General features: G+C 39.7%; 1 protein-coding gene across 3 annotated transcripts in view; it reads left to right on the top strand.

Moving 5' to 3' along the window:
• The window catches only part of KLF7 (Kruppel like factor 7), an 84,724-nt gene that overhangs the window by 21,007 nt on the left and 43,486 nt on the right, over positions 1 to 20,231 (top strand). The window lies entirely within an intron of this gene.

Below are 20,231 nucleotides of genomic sequence, written 5' to 3'. Positions count from 1 at the left end.
TGGAGGAAGGACTTTGGGATGAAGATGTATCTGAAAATTGAGTTTACTTTTAATGTCTGCCAGTTTGCAGCCTTGCAATGCCTGTTACTGTCACTGTTGAGGGATGGTGACAGGATAAAGGAGAGACCAAGGCATATATCATATGAAGGGAAAGATGAAAGGAACCCCTCCCTGGTCATTGGGTGTGCGCAAGCTTTGTTGGTGATGCTGACTTGGTGCTAGCGGCAGTGGGATTGGGTCATTTGACCTGTGAGTGGGCAGTGGTGACCCCGCTGGGTGGGAGTCCTCAGCAAATCAGAGGGGACACAAGGATAGAGTTGGTGACTTCATTTCCATTCAGGTATAACAATAGCTCTGTATTTTCTTTTGGTGGAAACACTTTAACATGTTTATTTTGGTACTTATAGGTAACTCAGGAAAACTGAGTGAAAAATTAGCAACAATAGGATGGTTTAAAATTCAAGACTGCAGATGAAAGACTGTCACATCTGAAGGATGTATTTACAATTTTGTCTTAGGTTAGCCCCCTGGCATGACCTTTTGGAAGTCTATACCATACAGAAACTCTTTGCCATGCAGAGCTTGCTCCGTCCAGCTGTACTTTCTTTCACTCTAACTCCTCGACCAAGGGCAACATTTCTATGGGAGGCTGTCAACACCAGGTTCATCTGTTGAGCTTACATGGCAGCTGCCTCCCCAGAGTTAAGACTTTAATGAAGCATCCTTTCCTTTGGAGCCAGCCTGCTTCTCCCTGTCTTCTCTCTCCACCCAGGCAGAGAGCAAAGCCTTCTCTTATGATATTGCAAAGTTAATAATGCTGCTCTATTGATTTTGTAAGCCTCTCAGTCCCTGGGGAATGTGTGGGGGATGGGCCCAGCACTCACAGCGTGCTTCCTCCAACTCTTTTTCCAGCCCTGGAGCTTTTGTTTTGAATCTGGAAGCTTCCAACCAGTGCTGGATTTCCAAAGGTCAAATGTGCCTGCACATTTTGTACTTAATGAGTTAGCTCTGCCCTGAAGCCCTTACTGAACTCACCAGTGTTCAACCTGAGCAGTAGGAGAAGTAGCTTCAGAACCAGATCCAGTTGCTGACACTCCACCCTTGAAAAGTGCCTCAAGGAGCCACGGAGGGTTATTGGCCAGGAGAATGTGGTCATAAATGCATGTCTACAGGAATGGGTGAGGTTTCCTCTTTGCTTAGAAAGCCAGAAAAACATCAACAGAGAGAGACTACAAAGGAGAAAAACATATCCAGGCACTGAACCTTTGGTCCCCTCACTGCCAAAACATTTGATGGTTTTTAATGAGGGAATTTTACCTTTTTTTTTTTTTAAAGAGGGGGAGATATGTTTTTAAATCATCTCCTTTCCTCCTTTGTTCTTTCTTCCCTTCCACATTTTCTTGTCCTCTTCTGTTGCTTTAAACCTGGTGTGCACAGATCAACTGATCTCTGAGGAACTGATGTTTCATTTATTTGATGATGAGAAGTTCTTAACTCGTTGTTGATCTTTTTGCCTTGGCTACCAGGATACTCGGGGCTGAATTTAAATCTGTGCTTGATTCAGTAGCTTTTTTTTTTAAGCTAAGATTTGTTTGGGGTGGGGGTAATATTTATTTGTCTTCTTTTGTTCTCATTTTAAGGAGTGTTATATGTGTGCTTTAAATTAGGAATATAAATCTGAAAAGGAAAATGCCTCAGATGATTGTTTAGAACATTTAGGTTCAGGAATATTATTTGGCAACATTGATATGACCACTGGGCCTCACTGCTGTCTTTTGAGCTCTTAATCTTTCCCTGAACTACTGCTGAGCATCTAGAGAAACAGCCGCTGCTGTTCATAAGTATAAAGGCTGAGGCCAGAGCCAATGGGGGTGGCGGGGGAGGGGGAAGATCCTGAGGCCAGAGCGTTATCAGCCAGAAATATTTGGCATTTTCTAGGCCCTGGAGATGCATTTCTTGCTGCCCTATCACATGTACCCCATGCATCAGAACCCCTAGACTGCTCATCCTTTTCCAAGTACACAGGGGTGCTTTTATGTGTCTGCACTATTGTTCATGTCATATGCACTTTCTAGAATGCCATTGCTCCCTTTCTCTACTTGATAAAAGCTCACTCATTTTGCAAGGTCTAGCTCAAATGTGATTTCTTCGCATGGCCTTCACTGACCTCTCTAGGAGAGTGAATTGTTCCTTCTTTATGTTGCCATAACATTTTGTTCACTTTATTTATTAGTCACACATATACCTTGTTATCTTTAATTGTGTGCATTTCTATCCCTCTTTCCCTACTATTCCATGGGCACCTTGTAGACAGATAATTGAACCCTAGGAATTCCCTGAAGTCTCTAGCAAAGCATCTGGTATAAAGTAGAAGCTCAGTAAATAACTGTTAAATTAATTTAAAAGAGATACAAGATACAGTAGCACCCCTTGAAAGGCCAGCAAAGTTCAAGTGGGTGTAACCTGCTTATGCTAGAAGAGTTCTTTCTCCCTGGTCATTATCCTATTGGACAATCTACCTGTCTGATTCAGTCACTCCAGAGAAGAGCATGCAGTGAGAGATAATAGTGGCTCTTAATTAAGATTTAAAAAAAAATCATTTAAGAAGTATTTGAGCAGCTGATTATGCCAAACATTGTGCTTTAGCCCAAGGGAAGTTTAAAACTTGGTGCCAGACCTCTAGGCTCTTGGAGATTTGTCATAGTTCTTACTGTCTCCTGCATGACATTTCATGGTGCCGCCTCTGCAGATTTCCATTCTTGTGACAAGATTCTTGTCTCTAGGCTGAGTGGTGCTGGGCAAGAGTAGCTGAGCAGAAGACTAGTGAAAGCTGGGTTTCTCCTTAAATAAGGGATTGCATGGAAAACTGTGGGAAGTGTTCATCATAGTGCCCACCAGTCCCTACAGTCATATTCCTTGACTATTTTACTAATGGATGTGATCCTCTGGGTCCCTATAGGTATTTGAGTTTGTGAATCCTGACCTAGATTTATCAGGAAGGGCATTGTTAACTTCTGGAGTAAAGCATCTGTAGAAACAACACTTTTCTACTTCAGCACCTCAAGGACAACCATGTGGCCTTGTATCATGGGACCTTATCTAGGAGACTGGGCAGAAACTGCAGTCCAGAGTCTGAAATTGAGATACTTGAGACATGGCACTCCAATGGACAGAGAGATCAGAGTAGTATATCCCGTCTTCCTCATGCCTTGCTTCCCTTAGGCAAGCAAGATTTGATCATGAGAAGCCAAAGACCAAAGAGGAGCTGTCTTGAGGAAGGCCAAAGCTAATTACAGCGGACGAGCTGGTAAAAGTCCTCCTGACTTTGGTCTATATCGTCTCCATGACACTGCATTGCCTTTGACCTTATATATCTATAAAAAATCCCGAAGTTGAAGGATTTTGATATCCAGTATTGATTAGCTATGGAATCCCAATATAAAACTAATTAACCTTATTTTTTAACAAAGATGGTCTTCTACAACCACACATTTCTGAATCACAATAATGTTCTTCACCCACTGACCATCTTCTTTTCTAGTTTGTTGCTACCAGATGATTATAAACAAAACCACTTTAAAATTAATGTTTAGATTTCATGTAGGGAACAGGGCCAAGTGTCAGTTTTGCCCTTGAGCTGATCTGCTGCCCAAAGTTTGATGGATTCCCTTGGTTAGAGGTGTGTAACCTGATAAGAGCTATTGGCATCCAGGATTTTTACACAGGAATGAGATGCTTGCTGTTCATCTCTTTTCCATTGCTACTGTTTTTTCCCCTCTTCTTCTTGCTGCTTCTATTCCTTCCATGTCTTTATAAAGCTGCATTTTCTATTTGACTCTTGAACAAAAGAGAAGAGTGATTGATAATACTGGTGTTGAAAATGGGCCAAGAATCACTATTCTGAAGGGCACTGGGTGGGACAAATGTTGAATCTGGTTTACCTAAATTTGTATTTTTATATTTATTACAATTAGGAATTTTTTTTTTTAATGTTGGCTAGCAGGTTCAAATTCCCCTTTAAAAAATGTATGACTTCTAGTTTTCATTTATTTGACATTATCCAATAAACAAATAAAATTAGGTCCTCAGTAAACAATTACGATGTTTTCTCAATTCGGATCTCAAAAAAAATGATACTAGTTTCATTTCTTTCTTTCTCAACAATGACACTTGATATGGACAGGTTGGAATGACTGAAATCCTACTTACTTTTAACAATCCAAGCAAGATATGAAGCAGTCAGAGAAACCTCAGGAATCTCTTAATAAAGGGTGGCGTCAAAACCAAGGCTCTTCTTCCAGTCTCAGTGGGAGAAATTACACAGATATGTAGTTGAAAAGATTGTGATAAAGTGTTGTGTTTCCAGTTTGGGAAGATCCTGAACTTTTGTCAGGAATCCTAGTCCTTCAAGGTTACTGAGGGATGATAGTTTGTCGAATTTCTAGAATGTTTTGAGGTCCTGGTAGAAGATTTAGAGTTGGACCAGAAAAAGCCAAAAAGTAGCTAAGAAACTTCTGGCTCTGTTTCTGGCCTTATTGATAGTATGGCTACAGAACTGTGGAAAACCCAGTTTTCTTTACTAGGTTGGGCTCCCCATAAATAGGATGAGGATTTTAATCCTTGCTGCCTGGATGGTCTCACAGGGGGACTCTGAGGTTACATGATCAATGTTGATAAGCATTTTCAGAAGCTGTTCATATAGGAATTCTCTGTAAAATATATATATATCATTTCATGTGGATTGGATTGGAAAAGTCCCTGTTTCATCTGGCTGCTGTAGTTATGACTCTGTTCCTGATTCTGTCAGCCTGTTTTCTAGAGAAAATGGAAGGTTTCTATAGATCTCTGATTCATTGGATCGTGGGTTGAGAGCTCACTGTGTTTTTAAGAACAGCACAGATAAAGCACCCCTACCTTATCGAAAGTGATCCTTTCATTCACATAGTTGTTTGCACATCCTGAGAGTGTGGATGTCATTTTCATTTTCTTTTTCCAAAAAGCACATTCAAGAACTCAAGTTATTGAAGATCCAGCCAAATATGACCAAATTTCAGGGCAATCGCAGATAGAGAAGCAACATCAAAATATCTTCTTAATTAAGGCAGTGGCTCTGCTGGGGCCCACATTCCAGGATTCTCAGTAGAAAAAACATGTTTTCTTTATAGGGGAGTTTTATTAGCAGCAATGTTCCGGTATGTGGTTCAGGTTAATTAATGATGTAGTCACACTGGTGTCTTGCCATGAGTTTTATTCCAGCAAGTAGGGTACTAGGAAACTGTATTGGCATAGCCTGTCATGCCAAAAAGGACTCCTTAATTTGGACCATCTCAGTGTTTAGAATATGTTTTGGTGAGTTCTGTCAACAAGGTAGTTTAAGAATTCTTAATGTGGGTACTGCCTTGACTGAGAATTCATTTACCATAATCTATTAAGTAGCAAGTCCATTGGTTTCAATGAATATATGCTGTCCAAAAATATTTTGTTGGCTGAGATGATTGAGACCTCAAAGACACAGACCACCCACAAGCTCTGGGTAGAGTTGACCCACATTGTGTAAGGAGATTTGTACCAAAAACCACCTTTTCCCCATGAGAGTTTTTATTAATTTTGAATCACAGTGGTGTTTTAAAACTTAATTTATGTTGTGCATATGTAAGAACCTTCCTTAGAGGTTGAAACAACAAAGCAACCGGATTGGAAATTAGATTTTCCCCCTTATGCTGCTAATGTAGTTCTTGTTCCTTTGGGATTTCCCCTTTGCATGGGCTGATGATTTCTTTGAAACTGTATGGAAATTGGTTCAGACAGGAACAAAGGGGAGAGGGGATGGCAGTGATGATTCAAATTAGTGTCTCTTCTTCAATGAGGATCTGGTGTGCCTGAAAGTGCGTGTCATCCGATATCAGCTGAGCCACCTGAGGTTAAGCGAGGGATCCGAGCTACTGGAATCCAAACTTCAGGGCCCCAGCACTTGATTCTTCCCTGTCAAGTGGGTTGAATTGTTAATTTGAAATCTGCAGCATCGTAATGTGGCTCCAAAATGGGCCAAGCACAATTTTACTTTTCTTTCCATGATAGAAAACCTTCTCTTCATTTCCCCCTCATCTTTGTCCAGCCAGCATGTGAAAGATTCCTATTGCCTAACATAATGAATAAGAAAGGGAACAGCTTTGTGGCTCTGGGAACAACGATAGTTTTAGAGAAAGGCATTCGGAAATACATGAAAAAGAATCTACATTTCATTGTCAGTGACACACGCGTGCGCGCACACACACAAACCCTGTACAGCTATATTCAACATTTTCACCTTTAGCTCTTGCCTAGTTCAAACGCCATACCCTCTTAATTGGATTTTGGCTCACTTCCAGGTTCAGTGAGGGCTCTGTATCTGTGAAATAATGATCCTGAAATAAATAGCACCTCTCAGTAGAGCTATCTTTTTATGTAAAATTCTTAAAGGGAATGGAGAGGAATGAAATCCTTCTGTGTTTAGGAATTTATGGGAAAGTCACCAGAATGAGCCCAAATAGGAATTTCTGGAGACCTCACCTATGTAAGTGGCATGTGGTACTATTTAGGGTGACAGAAAACACAAGTGCTTGATGACTGCTAGATTTGAATGAACTTCTTCATTTAAGGACTGATGATAGTAAGGATGCCAGTGTTGGGGACAAAACTGATGTGACCCTCATGAGCTTTGGAGACCAGTGGCCAGAGGTGCCTTTCTCAGGGAGGTCCTTTTAGGTGATAGAAATGGGAATACATGATATAAAGTGGATTGAGCCTCTACTTTTAATCTATTCCCTCAAGGCACCAGTTAATAAGCACCTGGTGCGGAGGCCAGGCAAGAGGTGGGTTTTGTTCATCCGAGCGAGAGCAACACTCGGAGCACACGATGCAACCCAGACTACTGGGAAGAAATGTCCTTTTGGCATCTGTTTGAAATAGGCAGATTTAAGGACCCAAGCTGATCTCTTTGTCTTGAGAGGAGACTCCATTTTACTCCTGTTTGATGAATGCATATCAGCGAGTGCCTTCTCAGTGCTAAAAGTTGAACTGAGGAGGAGAAATGATGATGAAGCCTTAGTCCTAATAAAGTAGACATTTAGGGTAGATTTAGGGTAGACCAGCTAGTCTTCCCTGGAATTCCAAGATTGATTAATGGCTTTGTTGGTTCATTTGTTCATTCATTTAGCTGGTATGTTTTGGGTGTCTTTTCCAGGTATTGTATTAGATTCACTGATATATGAGACTAAGTCTCTACTCTCTTGGAACTTCCATCCCAATAGAGAAAGGTAGAGAGTAGACATGCAGATAATTTGGATCTTTCCAGGACTTGGTAAATACTAAAAAGCAAATAAAACAAGGTAGTATGATGGAGAACAAATGGGATGTTTGGGCTACTTTATCTAGGCAGATCAAGAAAGGGCACCGAATAGGTAACAATTAAGCCCAAACATAATAGATTTAAAAGGAAGCAGGTTTGCAGTGACCTGGGGAGTCTGCATCTGGGGTATAAGAACAGTGGCACTGCAGCTCTGAGAAAGGTATGAGCCTGGTGTGTTTGTGTGAATGGAGAGGGGTCAGAGATGAGGAGAACAAGGTCAGATCCTGTAGGAGCCGATGTGCCACGGCAAGGAAGTATGCGTGATGGCAGGCCACGGAAGGATTGTCAGCAAGTAGTTTGAGCTGGTAGGGGTCTGTGAGAGTATGGTTCACTCACTTTGCGGAGAAGGAAGTGAACGCCCTGTTCGGGTTCAGTAGTTCAGTTAGTGGGGAGGGTAGAGACAGTGTGGGCAAAGTGGGGATGGAACCTGATTCCTAGGTCAGGTTCTTTTCATCAATAAAGAATGAGAGTTGAAAATCGCATCTTATCTACTTGTCTTTATTGCTTCTCTTCCTGGTGTTTTCTGGAGGTTAGAGGAGAAAAAAAGGAAGTAGCAGAAGAGAGGGAGACACTCTCTTAGGTGAGGAAATGGTTTTTACTTCCTACCCAGGTACATATTCCCAGGGTTGCCTTATAGCCTTTTATGAACCTAAATGTGCCTCTCAGTTGAGAATACTGGATGTATCCCAGACAGTAAACATTTAAAGATTTCTTTTCTCAAATGAAAAACACTGAGGAGACAAGTAAATATCACCTTTAGCTAGATCTTAAAATACTGATGTATCCTACAAGAAATGTTGGTAGTAAATGCATACACATTGTTTCTGATGTTCTTTGTTCTAAGAAGGAAGAATTTTTGGCTTTCATTATACTCTTGTACTCCTGCCTGCCCAGGATTATGATCACTATTGACTTTTGACTGGCTTGTTTGGAAGTTGCTCCATTCATTCATTCATTCATTCATTCGATAAATGCTTGAGACAGGCCGTGATTCAGGGTCTAGTCCATGTATCTGAGGAGCCTCCATTCTAGTGAAGTTTATGTTTAGATGCTGGTGAGGCTGATACCATGGGGAACCAGAGAATTGTTTCCACAGTGTCCTGGCCAAGGACCACCTTCTTCTAGAGTCTCCAACCTTCTTCCTCTCACCACCCGACTGGGCAGCAGAGCCACGCATTCGTTCCTTTGAGCCTGTGCTGAGTGAATCATTCTCACATTTGGTCTCTACTCTTCCACTGTGATTTCACAGCAGCATAGAACTCCAGACTAGTAGGTTCCTTAGAAGTCCAGCCCATTCGCCTGGGAGAAGAGAAAACTGAACCCTCAGTGAGGCGTGTCATCCAGCCAGAGTCCCCTGTTATATGCAATAGGTTTATTTTACTTTGGTAATTATTTGGTATTTTTTATTTTCCCTTTCTATGTCATTGTTACATTTGATTATATTTACTGTCTTCTTGAAAGTGCAGTGAAATAACACTAGCTAGGTAACAGCCACAACAGACATAGTGTGGGTTTCAGGTACTGTTATAAGCACTTGACATATATCAAGTGATGGGACTCTCACACACTCCTGTATGGCAGGTGAGGAAACTGAGGCACAGAGGGGTGAAGTAACTTGCCCAACAGCGATGCAAGCTAGTAAGTAGTGTCACCTAATTCTGGACCCAAGCAATCTGGCTCCAGGGCCAACACTCTTAACCCCCTGTCTTCTGCCTCTCTGTGTGCACAGGACGCTCTATTTCCTTACCTGGGGTGAGCATCACAGTGGCATCTACACAGTCACCTTAAATATTTTGGGAAGTTGATTCTAAGTACCTCAAATTAAATAAATGTACAACCATCCATGACAGGAAAAGTGGTTTAGGGCTTGGTTTCATTATATTTTTGGCAGCCATTTTACACAGTCTGGGGAGTAGAGCAAATACCCCTCCTAGTGCTCCCACATCATCTTTACCATTCCACAGTGGAAGTTCCTGAAAACTCTCTTGGATTTGAAAATATCCTCCATGATCACCAGCCACTGAATTGCATCTGCCACAAGGACCCCCATGGGATTTGAACCTGTTGTTTTTGGGAAATTCACACTTGCAGTGTGTGTGTGAGAGAGAGAGAGAGAAAGAGTATGTGTGAAAGAGTGTGTGTGAGAGAGTACACGCACACACACATATCTGTACATTGTACATGTGTGCAACTGTGCTTTGGGGTAAAAGAAGCAGTCATATATATATTTTTATGGGGGGTGGGGGTTAGGGGGAAAGTATATTTAATTAATCCAACTGAGAAGAAGGATATAGCAATGTTCCAGAAGGGAGTCAATGAAATGAGTTTTGCTTTAAAAAAAAAACCTCCCAGTAGCCTGAGTCAGCCTGTGCGAGTGATTTGGGAGAGGCAGGGGAGATGATGTAATGGGTTCGGCATGTTCCCATCTTGGCCACTCAGTGCAAAGGGGCCCGGGGAGTTTGGGGAGGGTGTGTGCATATGTGTGCAAAGTTAACGGAGCGGGTGGGGGTTGAGTAAGAGTGGGCTGTAAAACAGGATTAATAACCCCTTGTCAGACCTTTCCCTGTTACTGTGTTTTTCAGTAATTTTGGTTTGAATGAAGGCTCTCTAGCCAATTAATGTTTATTTGTTTCCTTTGGCAAGACCCGTTGGGGGAAGGGATGAGATTGTGAGTTTAAAATTTTTGTTTTGTTTTTGTGTTTTGGAAGAAGAGGCAAGTAATGTGAGTTTGGGTTTTCAATGAAGGCTCCCCTACCCCCCCACCCCCGCCCACCCCCTTAAGAGGCAGGAGGCAAGACATGACCAGCTGGTGCCTTGAACTGACACAGGTGCAGAGGCTGTGGGGGGTGGGGAGCCAAGAATAATTACAGGTTTCTGAAGCATCAGGCCCTGCCTGACACAAGCGCTCATCGAGAAAACTGCTCTTTATGGAAAATTAATGGTGAAGCTGAAAAACTGTCAGGGCCATTGTTGTTCCTGGGAAGCCATCACTTCTCAGAGGGGAGGCCTTCTCCCAAGGCCTTGGGCTCTCAGGATTTGCGGGGATAGTGGGCCTCCCTTCCGGAGCAAGGACTGGTTGGCACTCTCATGTATGATGATGGGTTTTTCCTTTAGGAGCGCCTCTTCTGTATTTGTTTCTTTCTCAAACCTCATTGGCAGCTCACATCTAGGGCTTTGCTCCAGTGTAGGATGATTTTTTCATTGATTCTTAAGGCATGGATTTCATTTCGTCCATGGAAGCGTAATGACCAAAGCAGGGGCATCTCATGAAACTTATTTTCAAGCTATAAAGTAAAAAATGGGGTTTCCTCCAGTGTGTGTCAAACCAAGTAGAGGCTCGGTGTGATAGCAGACCAAAGCATCTCACGTGATCCAGCTGTGCAGGGGCAGTGGTGTCTTTTGACCACTCACAAGTTTGAATTTAGTTCTAGTCCAGTGGCCAAGTAATAGCGAGCTTAAGAAGAGCTGATGGAGGGTAGGTGCAGCAATTGTGGGTAGAGGCCAGTGTGACAGACTTGGAATTGGTATGCTGTAACAGGTAACATCTGGAGAAACAACCCTTAACCAAGGTAGGAAGCCATCTCAGGGCACGGGCCATCCTGTCCCTGTAGGACACTTAATTTTGAGGATCACAGATATTCTGAAGGAGGAAATGCTTTTCCAAGTTGTTGGAGATGTGGGGCACCCCAGTGGCTTCCTTCAAAGAGCGTGAGACCTGGGACCCAGCTCTGCGAAGGTTCCATGACTGTAGAACTCACCTTAACATTTAATTTGGATTGGGGTTGTTTTGGGGATTTCTTTTATGCGCTGCAAGTAAGGAAACCTTGGAAGATGAAAGAGGTATATGAGGCTGATTATTTCAAAGACAGCACCCACTCCCAGGCCTTTCATCTTCTCTCCTTCCTTCCCTCCACCGCCTCCCCAAGGAAAAATATAAAAACAAATATTTTCTTTGAATGTTAAAAATAGTTCAGAGAGGAGAGATGCTGAAGAGGTTTTGGTAGAAATTTCCCAACTTTCATGTTTGTTTAGAATTCAATTAATTTGCACAGCATTGTCTCTCAGAATTTACAAAGTACGAGAGGGAAATATTTAATTTGGCTTAATCTCCAGCAACCAGTTGATGTGAGAAACAGAGGGAAGGAATGCGATCTGATGTCGTTTACAGTCCCGTGGTTATTTTGTGGAGTTCAGCAGTCCTGGCAGTGATGTGTAATGCTGTTGCACCTCTGGGGTGTGCTATTGATGTGGGTTTGGGGTGGTTTTTTTTTTTTAGCCTGATAGCTAAAACATGTAGGAAGAGGTTTTCACTTATCTTATATAATTACGTACCTGTATTTTCTAGACAAATTCTCTCCTAATCTTCCACCCTAATATTGCTTGGCAATGAAAGCCAAGAACAAGTGAGTATTTGTTTAAAAGGAATCATTTTTTGAGTCTTACACAATTGATTCTTGTCACTGGCTCTACACAGTCTCTGCCATGAGTTAGTATTATATTCTTCTCCTCAAACCACTTTGAAATGTTGAAACCCAGGAAGGTGGGTAATAAAGTTCAACTATTTGGTATCTGAGGTTCTCCCATGGGCTTAACTGAACTTATTAATCATAACCTTGGTGCTTCTTACCTCTCCTCTCACTCCTGAGAAAAATGGCACCAGAACTCTCTGACCGTGCTGTCTGCTTCCTTTCCCATCTTTCAACTCTGACCTAGTTTTAAAAGACTAGAAACGTGTCAGAGCCATTGCATCATATCATCTTTAAAGGGAAAAAAAATCCCCAAATTCCCATAAATACCAATCTTTGCAATCCTACAGAGTTGGTTTCAGGAGTCAGAGAAATAAAGATTTTGCTAAAAAGTGTGTGATACACATATCTAATAAGGAGTTAGAAAAAAATTGAGTATTTTAGATCATTTTTAAAAGGAAGCTCAGATTTCCCTACTATCAGTAGTTTGTTTTGTGTCATTTTGTATTTCCATTCTGGGATGTGTGTGAAGATTTCAAAGTACAAAAAAATTATTAAGCTTTGGGCCAATCCCAGGAGAAAAGTAAGGGATTCATTTCCCTGTTTCTGTACTTCATGCTCTTTGGGGATGGTGGCACCATGGTTAATAGCATGTGACAAAACCAACCACACATAATAAGTGTCAGGAAGGAGCTCCCATGGGCAGCCAAGAGCAGTCACCTGCGTGTGCAGTTACCTGGGTGAGCATCCTTTCTGGGAACTAGAGTTCACCCCTTCCTTGCTAGAAGCATCATCATCATCACCATCATAGCCGTCATCTTTGTTGTCATCATCATCTTTATTAGGTCTAGGTCTGATCTCAGAAGAACATGACTGTGCAAGTTTCTATAATGTGGACAACTGTATTTCCTTTTATTTTTGCGTTTATATTCTTTCCCCAATTTGCTTTATATCTTTACCATTTTAACTCTTGGATCTTTTAGGTGAATGAAATAGGTAGAATGATTGGGATTATGGGTAGCTGGCTAAAGGGACCACAGATGACTGATAATTGATTATAAACATAGGTAGTAGTAGGTGGCATTTTATTTCATTGACTCTGTATTATTCCAGAAAAAAAATCATTCACAAAATGCAATTTCTTTTCTCTTTATTGTTTTTGATTCACAAACTTGAGTATTCGTGGATCTAAAGACGCCAAGTAATTCATCATAATGACACAGTAATGAGTGATGGCAAAAATATTGGACCAATGGCTTTGTCTTATGTTCAAATTAAAAGACACAGAAATGAAAACAAGAACTTTTTATGTTCTAAACACTTGGTTTATAAAGGGATGGCATCGAGGAGACTGGACTAGAGTGTGCCCAACTGAACGTGGATGTAGTTATGATGGTGGTTATGGATGGAGGTTGTGAAGCAATTGTAGCTCATTCTTTCGGAAAGTTCTAACTCTTGAAACTTTACACCACTTTAAACACTGAGGTATCTTTGCCATCTGAGATAATAGAGGTAGAAGTTTTGTCCTAAAAGATTATTTTTATTGTTTGAGTACCCATGTGGCATAAGGAATATGATCATTGCTTTTAAGGAGATTGTAATTTTAAAAAATTAATTTATTATATTTTTTCTTCTTATTGAGAAATAATTAGCATATATCACTGTGTAAGTTTAAGGCATACAGCATGATGGTTTGACTTACATATATTGTGAAATGATTACTACAATAGGTTCACCCAACATCCATCTTCTCATATAGATAAAATAAAAAGAAAGAAAAAAAAAGGAAAAAAAGTCCTTATGATGAGAATCTTTAGGATGCACTCTCTTAACAACTTGTCTATTATCACACAGCAGTGTTAGCTGTAGTCATCATGTTGTACATTACATCCCTAGTTCTTATGTATCTTATAACTGGAAGTTTGTACCTTTTAACCACCTTTTCCAATATCCCCTCCCCACACCCCCTCCCCCACCTCTGGTAACAAGTTTGATCACTTTTTCTATGAGTTTTGTTTTTGTTTTTGTTTGTTTTTATATTCCACATATAAGTGAGATCATACAGTATATTTCTTCCTCTGACTTATTTCACTAAGCATAATTCTTTCATGGTCCACCCATGTTGTCACAAATGGTAGGATTTCCTTGTTTTTTAATGGCTAAATAATATTCCATTGTATATATATTCTACAACTTCTTTATCCATTCATCCAGTAATGGATACTTAGGTTGTTTCCATATCTCAGCTATTGTAAATAATGCTGCTATGAACATGGGGGTGCAGATATCTTTTTGACTTAGTGTTTTTGTTTCCTTTGGATATATTCCCAGAAATGGAATTGTTGGATCATATGGTAGTTCTATTTTTAATTTTTTGAGGCTCCTCCATACTGTTTTTTTTATAGTGGCTGTACCAATTTACAATCCACCAACAGTGCACAAGGGTTCCCTTTTCTCTGCATCCGTGCCAGCATTTGTTATCTCTTGTCTTTTTGATGATGGCCATTCTAGAAGGAAACATAGGAATAAAACTCCTTGACATGGGTCTTGGTAGTGATTTTTTTGGATATGACACCTAAAGCAGAAACAACAAAATTAAAAATAAACAAGTGGGACTACATCAAGCTAAAAAGCAAAAGAAACCATCAACAAAGTGAAGAGAAAACTGGCGGACTGGGGAAAATATACTTGCAAACCATGTATCTGATAAGGAGTTAATACCCCAGGTACATAAAGAACTTCTATAACTCAATAGTAAGGAAACAAATGACCCAGTTAAAAAATGGGCAAAGGACCTGAATAGGTGAACAGGTACATGAAAAGATGCTCAACATCACTAGTCATTAGGAAAATGCAACTAAAACCACAAGGAGACTATAATCTTAATAAACCAGGCATACCACCAATCTATGGATTCATAGATTCATTTTGGAGATACTGTTTAATTGTCCAGGATTGAGGAGGTGTGTCTTTCAACACTTGGCAGTCAGTATATTTTCTTAACTCCATTTTTTTTCTAGACCAAGCTTCCTGAAGCAGATAGACTTTATGTTGAACTCTGAATGAAACAATGATTAGTGGGAGGGAAGATGAAAGATTATGTGAAGCATACGAACACAAGGAAAAGTAAAGAGCAGAAAAATAGGTAAAGGAAACCCTTAGGGGAGGGTTGTGGGGGAAATGGCAGAAGTGACTAGAGATGTTTGCAGTCCTGAATGGCAAATTTCATCTAATTTATGAAGAGAGAAGGACAGGTTTAATGAAAACCATTTGGTAACCTTGGCATCATCATGCCCATATATGGCCAAATTTCTTATGTATTTCTTGATCCCATGAAAGTAACTACCTCTTGTCAACATTGGGGAGATTTGGGTGATCTTAATTTGTGCTGCAAGACTTGGGTTATCCTGTTCTCTGTCAATTTCTGCCTCTGGAGCCTGTCACAACAGTAGTAGGCATGGCAGTAATAGGTTTGAGTTTTTTTCTTTTTTAACTAGGTCTTGGATTGTCACTTTTATTTTTAAAAAATTTTTTTTATTTTTTTAAAAATATTTTATTTATTTGTCAGAGAGGGAGACAGAGAGAGCACAAGAAGGGAGAGCAGCAGGCAGAGGGAGAAGCAGGCTCCCTGCTGAGCAAGGAGCCCAATGTGGGACTCGATCCCAGGACTCTGGGATCATGACCTGAGCCAAAGGCAAACGCTTAACCAACTGAGCCACCCAGGCATCCCAGATTATCACCTTTAATAAGAATGTTTCAACAAGTAATATGAACAAAATGGAGACAGTATTAAAAAAGATTGTAGGATGATCATTTCAAAACCAATTTCAGGTGATATTTCTTAGGTAACTAGGAGAAGAAGCCACACTTTTCAAAGTTGAAATGTTGAAGAGTCTTCACAAAGCTCATTTGTACCCCATAAATAGTAAGAAAATCACTTTGCACTTCGGCACATTTCCTTCCCATTGCTAACTGTAATGGATTTTTGAGGGGGTGGAGGTTGATCCAGTGGCTCGTCTTAAATTGTATTGTTAGGTCAGGTTGAGGGAAGCCTCATATGTCCAAGGTGAAGTATTGGCAAGGCATAATTTATGTAATTAAATTGACGTCTGTGGACTCTGAGTTGGAGTTTGCTGGCTAGAGTGTCATTGGGACAGAGTAAATCTCTGGTTCTGGTAGATAAACAAATATTTGAACTTTATATGCAAATCTACAATCTGGAGACACTCCTAGTTTGCTAATGGTTTTTCTTCTTCTCTCTCTCTCTCTTAAAATTATTTGGACTTACAGAAAAGTTGCAAAAATTGTAGATAGAGTTCCTGTATACACTTTGCCCAGTTTCCCCTAACATTACGTGACCATAGTACAATAATCAGAACCAGGAAATTAATATTGATACAGTGCCATTAACTAATCTCTCTACACTTTATTTGAATTAAATTATTTTTCCCATCAATGTCTTTTTTCTCTTCAAAATCCATTGCATTTAATTATCATATCTCCTTAGTCTCTTCCGATCTGGGACAGCTCCTCAGTCTCCTTTGTTCTTCCTGATCTTGATATATTTTTAAAAGCTTTATTTATTTTTAGAGAGAGAGTGCACAAGTAGAGGGGCAGAGGGAGAAGGAGAGAGAATCTCAAGCAGACTCCACACTGAGCATTGGAGCCCAACGCAGGGCTCGATCTCATGACCCTGAGATCACGACTTGAGCTGAAACCAAGAGTGAGATGCTTAACTGACTGCACCACCCAGGCGCCCCCATGATCTTGATATTTTTAAAGAATACTAGCCAGTTATTTTGTAGAACGGCTCTCCATTTGGATTGTTCTGGTGTTTTCTCATGATTACATTGAGGTTATGTATTTTGGGCAGGATTGGTGTAGAATAATTTTGTGCCCTTTTCAGCCTTCATACCAGGGTACATGATATCAGTATGTCTTATTATGGGTACTGCTAACTTTGATCATATATTTAAAGTGGTGCATGCTAGGCTTCGCCACTATAAAATTATTGTTTTTGTCTTTGTAGTTAACTAATATCTTATTGAGAGGGATACTTTGAGACTAGGCAAATATCTTGTTTTTCATTATACTTTCATGTACTAATTTTAGCATCCACTGGTGATTCTTGTCAATGTCATTATTACTTTTTTGTTTGCCTAATGGTGATTTTCTATTTCCATCATCCCTTCTATGCTTATTAATTATAATTTTACTGTAAGGAGAAGCTAACCCTCTCCATTTGTTTATTGATTCAACTATTTATTATATCACTATGGATTTATAGATATTAATTTTATTCCATGTATTAAAATCCATCATCACTATTCATTTCTGTTGCTCATATTATCCAGATTTGGTCATTAAAAGCTCCTTCAAATTGCCCCTGAGGTTTTTTTGACATAGCTCTATCACTTTATGAACACTTCTTACCTTCTAGTACCACAAGATATTCTAGACTCATCTTTTATTTTCTTTGCCCCAGACTTTGAATCAACTATTTCTCCAAGGTGCCCTCGTTTCCCTTTATTGGATAATGATATTTAGAAACCATGATCTATATACTAGGTGTGCTCAGTGCTATTGGGGTGTCTTTCTTGTAGACTCTCCCTAAAGACAGAGCTAGGAAATATATGTATACTCATGACACATATACACATTTATTTCTATATATACTTCTCTGTGTGTATGTATTAATATCTATGAGTAAATACCTCAAATTTTAATTAAACATCATAGGCATTTCTTAAGGGAGTCCTTGTAATCATTAAAGAAAAACATTGGAGATAAGCTTTCTTTTTGGCTTAGAAATAATCTAACATTAAAATTCTCTTCATTCTTGACATTTTAATTTCCAGCACTCCTGATGAGTTTCTGATTCACAAAATCTCTTCTCTAAGTAGAATACTACAAGAAGTGGATTTCTCAAGACAAAAACCATTCCAAAATGATTTCATAGGGCTATCCAGCTCATTCTGATGGGTACTCATGCCTCTCTAATTCTCAGATGGAATAAGAATGCCCTGTATTAGGGTTGCAAGTGGTAGCTGCTCTTAAGTGGTCCAGCATTTTAGTAGATGTGTCTCTATCTTTAGATCATTAGTCTGACCTGTGTGCTCCTGGGATTTAAACTAGGGCATACTGGGTAGGTTATTTTTTAACCTTCCCAGAAAAGTATATAAATGTGTTTAGAATCTCTCTGTTTCCTAGAACTCTGAATATGAAGAGACCTGAGCTTCCTAACAATCACAACAATTTCTCAGTGGCTTTCAAATCTTTGAGCTAGAAAGTATATAAGAAGACATGACATACAAAAACTCTGTCAAAAGACAGCGGTGACTAGATTTGAAATAATCTTTGCGTGTGAGGCAGGGAACTGCCTCAAGGACAACTTATAACCTATGATTCAGCTGTTTTTTATCTGAAACATATCCGTGTTTCAAAGATCTGGTTCTGCCCTTTGGGCCAAAGCTAAAGAAGGATTATAGTTGTGTTCCAGAAGACATGTATTAGTGGTCATTTCTAAGATTGCTAGCCTCAGCATCATCCAGAATAAGGGGTCAGGAGATGGCTTTTGTGGAATGGAGGAGTTAAAATAATCAAAGTAGTAGTATAAAGTTGATTTTGTCTTTGTTTGATAGACATTATGTATCTGGTGGGTGCCAGGCACTGTGCTTGGTAGGTGAGGGTTTTAGAAGGGAAGGGGAGCTTTAAGGGAGGTTTTAGGAGTAGGATCTCATAATTCAGAAGTGAAGTGACTGGACCTAAGCCTGAGGGTTTCAATATCAGAGAGAAGTAAATGACAATTTCTAGCAATGCGATGGAAAAAGGAAAGGGAAAATTTTTGAGACAAGGAATTCAGAAAGGGGCAACTGAAGATAATGTAAATTTCTGACCTGAAAAGGTGGTAGTGTTGGTTTCAAACATAAAATGGTGGGAAGCTACTCAGCCAGAGCTATTATTTAATCAATACATAAAATAGAATCAAAACTGACTTTTCCAATAAGCTTCCCTTGATGAATGCCTTCATATTATAGAGTGTAGACTTCATTGTCTGCTCATCCCCTAAGAACTTATAAACACACTTTATTGTATGTTATTTGGTATCACTTTGCTTTGTAAATTCATGTCATTTTTAGCTTGTAATTATTTATGCTGCACCTACATCACATGGATCTATTAATATCTTCTTCCAACACACAGAAAACCTTGCACCTTGCTGTGAACACAGTAGTTGAACAAAAATGTGATATGAATGTTGAATGAAGATTAGAATAATTCATTAGTTTATGCTATTAAAAGTCAAAAGTGAAACCAAAAGTTGATTCATAGTTAAAAATCTGGTTTTCTTATTCATGAGTGTAGAGTTTTACCATAAGGCTGATTAAAAACCAATCTTCTGGTAGCTAGACTTACTGTGGTGATCCTTTTGCAGTGTATACAAATATGGAATCATGTTGTATGCCTGAAATGAATATAATGTTGTATGTCAATTATACCTCAATAAAAATAATAACAAAAAATAAACAGAAGACACAAGACAAATATATAACCAGTGGGAGAATATAAATAATTTAAAGATTTTAAAGGTCCAAGTATATAAGGTGGTGTTGAATACTTTGGCAAATAGGAAAGAAAACTTTGCAGGTAGCGTTTGAGTTATTCAGAGAGCAGGAGTAGAGTGAGACAAGCAAGGTAGGAGGAGTTGGGCCCTTGGTATCATAAGGATACAGATGGGGTTTGGCAGCCATGAAGGGCAGGCTGGCCGAGAATACCAAAGGCAGTGACCATTGGTGGATTCTGATATAGAGGTTAAGTGCTAACCCTGGTAGGCAGCTAGAACCTTGTCAAAATAGTGAGCATGGAATGGCTATCACATGCAGTCTAAGAAAAACAGGTAAAATGCTGACATATGAACATGTTAGAGAAGCACAATGTACATAAAATCTAGACAAACATCTCTGAAACTCCATGGTTCTATGATTCTGTATCTGGGAAAATGTAAACCCCATCGACAGTGCATCTCCTAATAGAGAAATTTATGGGAGAATAAATGGAATAAGAAAGAGAAACAAAAACAATCTTTTGAAATGTCACCAAACTAAAATCCTTAACAGATACAACACAATGAGGTATATCATTAAAATATATTCTTAACAGAATAAAAGCCTAGGATCCAAACATTGGTTGAAATATAAAATGCTCTACTAGGGAGGCAGTGAATTAGGAGCTAGTCGCATCTTAAATTTGCCATCAGTGTTTCTTTGTTGAAGCCCAGAAGCCAGAGCAAATTGAGCTGATGGTGCAAGTTAGCACCATGGTTTTAGACAAGATTCTGGAAAAGTAGGATTCTTAAGTGAGGAAAGCTTTTTGAGTAT

This window comes from Neomonachus schauinslandi, chromosome 3 (assembly GCF_002201575.2).
Source record: "Neomonachus schauinslandi chromosome 3, ASM220157v2, whole genome shotgun sequence".
Taxonomy (NCBI): Eukaryota; Metazoa; Chordata; class Mammalia; order Carnivora; family Phocidae; genus Neomonachus; species Neomonachus schauinslandi.
This window is presented reverse-complemented; position numbering and strand designations above follow the sequence as displayed.